At 31.9% G+C, this 3,913-nt stretch overlaps 1 protein-coding gene across 3 annotated transcripts in view; it reads right to left on the reverse strand.

The window, feature by feature from the left end:
* The window catches only part of LOC118741486, a 94,045-nt gene that overhangs the window by 16,389 nt on the left and 73,743 nt on the right, over positions 1 to 3,913 (reverse strand). The gene's annotated exons all lie outside the window — the stretch shown is intronic.

Below are 3,913 nucleotides of genomic sequence, written 5' to 3' on the forward strand. Positions count from 1 at the left end.
CACCACACCTAAATCCACCACCCTTAATTCACCACACCTCAACTTTCTCACCACACCTTAACTCACCTCAACTCACCACACCAAAATTCAGCACACCTTAATTCACCACACCTCAACTTTCTCACCATAACTTAACTCACCACACCGGAATCCACCACACCTAAATTCACCACACCGTAACTCCTACACCCAATTCCACCACACCGCAGCTCACCACACCCAATTTCACCACATGACATGATATCACTTGATGTGGCATCAAAGGCAACATCATTTGGCATAAAAAGAACCAAAATAAATAAGATTTAGATAGAGGTGAAAAAAGGGATAAAAAGGAAATACAACTGAAGAGTGTGCGATGTTATATTGTGGTGTGTTATGCTTCATATGTTATGTTATTTATTCTTATGTTAAGGTTATGTTATGTTATGCCAAGTACTAAGCTAAACTCCCCTCCACTTAACTCATTCCAACTAATGTTATTTTAGCTCATTCAACTTACATAAACTATCCTTAATTTTATCGGTTGAATTTCAACCGCTGGGCGAACACTAGTATTATTTATTTTGAAATTGGCATAAGTTGCTTTCTAACCTCTTGACTTTCTATATATTCTTCTTCTTCTATCATCACATACTAATAACAAAATCTTTTACCTTCGATTTATGAAGTTGAACGAATAACCGTTGATTAAAAGGTTTTTCGCTTCACATGTAAAATTTCAAAATTCCAATTGCATTGAATTTTTTTTCGATGTTTACAATTGTTACATAAAATTCATACATAAGTATTTTTCAGACTTTTTAAACAAATAAAATTCTTGAAATTCGATAACTTTACAATGGTAGTACATAGTCCAAAATTTAGTTAGTTATATGTATTTCAAAAAGTATTTCACCTCTTTTGACATTGACTCCGGTAATTCAAATTTAGATTCTTTGATCATCGTTATAGCAATTTCACCGCAGAGCCATTTTGCTACGGAACTATTTTATCGTTTTATGTTTCTGTATGTAGTTTCTATGTAGTATACAAGCAATGAATGTTTTAATTCTTAATTTCTAATTAACTATGTTTGTATGTAGTAGGGATGTTAATTTTTCGGCTTTTTCCGATCCGGGGATTTTCGGGATGGCGTTGTCAAAATCCCGGGATGCCGGGATTAGTCCCGAGATTTAGATATTCCTTACTTTTCAACAACTTGAATCGAAAAAATTGCTTCTATATTGTTTGAGAAGCTCTCCTACCATGAAATAAATAATAAAGAAACGGGGTTTTATTTAAAGTGGCGTTTTTATTTTTTCTCTCTTACCGCAGGATTTATTTTGAAGGACTTTGTAATTTCAAAGATATGATTACTTCCAAAAATTATTAAAAAAAATCAATGCAATGTAGAATAAAAATATGGGTAACAAATGCAATAGGAAATTTCTTTAGAATTAAAAAAAAATTTAAATCTTTTGGATTCACGAGGACGAATAGGTAATTTTTAAGCTGACAAAGTTAGAAGAACGAAATTCGAGGATAATATCGAGTTTATATAAGCCCTTAACATAATTTTTTTTTTCAAAAACAAATATTGCGAAATTTCAAAGATAAAATTTTAAAATGACATTTTCAATATTTACCAGCACTTCTTCACCAGAAACTTGAATCTGTTTAAATTCTACAGGATTTCCTCATTAATTTGATACCCATACTTCTTCTCTAAGCACATTTCTCTGAATTTTTTAAAGCATTTTTGAATTACTGACGGCAGAGTGAAAAACTAAAAACGCAATTTTACTATATTTGGCCCAAGATTTCGCGACTATATTGATATTTGTTTTTAAAATATACTATCGCGCGGTGTTATGTGTATGAATGAGCTACACATTTATAAAAAAAATATTAATTATTAAATAAAAGAAGAAATATAGCCAATGCTGGTCAATAAAAGGAGTTTCTATTATTGCCATCAGTGCAAGCAAATTACAAATCCCGAAAATCCCGGAATCCCGGGACTAACATTCCTAGTAATGTAGGTATTATGTTAATTTTGGGTTTGGTCAGAAGTGCCCATCTTTATAAATGTACATATGCACATACATACATACATATTAGTATATTCGAGTACATAATATAGTAATGCAAATATATGTGCATTAACATTGGCATCAGTTAATCTTCATACATATCTAATTAATATTTCAAAGGAATATGAATGCCAGTAGTATTCAGAAGTTCGCTCATTTAGGCGACATTTCTTTTAGTTAAGTATTTAAATATACAGGAGCGGCTGAATAATATACAAAAATGCATCTACATCATTTCCATTTTGCTTACCTGTACTGTAACAAAGCCACAATCACTGCCTGCCAAAAATATAAGAAACCAAATTAAGGTTTGATAACAGGTTAATCCTCTGAAAGTTAATTTGTATTATGCGGGACAATAAATTTGTGCCTGTATGAACAGTTTGGATATACTACTTTAATGCGCCATATATATTATTGAGAATCTTCTAATTTCTCTCAGCGCATTTACATATTTACATACATACATATGTGCATATCATTCTATGCAGTGCAGTGCAGTGCAAAGTATGCATAACTGAGCTATAAGCTGAGCTATAAGAGTACATGTAGAAGTTTAATTTCATTCATTATAATTTAATGCTAATATTTGTAATAAAATACAAAAACTTTATATTTTTGTTTTCATTTACCAATAGAAAATCCGATATACATACATAGATACCTCCTATATATACTAGAACTGTTAGTATGATGAAATCAATTCCCGTCTTCGTGTTTTACGCATTTTTAATGACGGTGTCTATTGGAGCGATCGAGTCACGCCCTCAGAATGCTATCGACAACAGACAGGTAAGAAAAAAACACAACTTTTTCCCCGAGTGGGTGGATAACTAACTAACTATTCATTAAATATGCGTATTGAATAACTTTAACCAGGGCCGTAAAAAGAAAATCCGGGCCCGGTGTTAAATATGGGCCGGCCCCTATAATTGTCTTTTTTTATGTTTATTCGAATTTCCAACGGTATGTAGGTATGTTTTTGTTTTTTGGAGAACTGTTTTTGCTAAATTGTTGTACAGATCAAGTGAATACGCGTTCCTTTAAGCTCAGATGGGTCGGAACTTTTCTGAAGATTAGCAAACATCTGTTGACTTCGCAATGTGGGGAAAACCTATCTATATTGCTTTGACTAGCGCGGAATTGACCTTACTACATTTGCATGTGTACCTAAAAATGCGCTTTCGCAGTTATTAGAATTTATAATAGCCACGTGAAAATTAAATTATCAAATTTATCAAAATAACAAAATATTATAATATCGTCTCCCTTATGCCAGAAATATGAATCTGTAAAAATGAAAATGTTGGGAAATCGAGTTTGAAAGTTTTTTATGAGACTTAACTGTACATTCATGTAATGGACCTTGTAAATTATGTGGTTTCCGTGTACGCGTAGTATTCTGGGTTTTGGTATAACATTGAACATTCAAAGATTAATAAAGTCAACCAAATATCTCAAAATTGGTAAATTTGCACACTCATGCTTCTGGGGGACGATATATAATCCCGAGGGAAACACAAACTAGGGATGTTAATTTTTTCGATTTTTGCGATCCCGGGATTTTCGGGACATCGTTCATACAATCCCGGGACTAGTCCCGGAATTTAGATATTCATTTTTTTCCAACAACTTAACCTGAAAAAATTGCATCAACATAGTTTGAGAAGCTGTCCTACCATATACATACATAGTTAATAATAAAAAATAAATAAAAAAAATATTTTTTAAAAACAAGCTTTTGTTTAACATGTACAATCAAAGAAATAGAATAAAGTAGTGTAACAAAAGATTTTTTAGCAAGAAAATTTTGTCACTAATTTACTTCGTTTTTAAAA

Source organism: Rhagoletis pomonella, unplaced genomic scaffold, assembly GCF_013731165.1.
Source record: "Rhagoletis pomonella isolate Grant_MI unplaced genomic scaffold, Rhpom_1.0 Rhpom_scaffold_00006, whole genome shotgun sequence".
Taxonomy (NCBI): Eukaryota; Metazoa; Arthropoda; class Insecta; order Diptera; family Tephritidae; genus Rhagoletis; species Rhagoletis pomonella.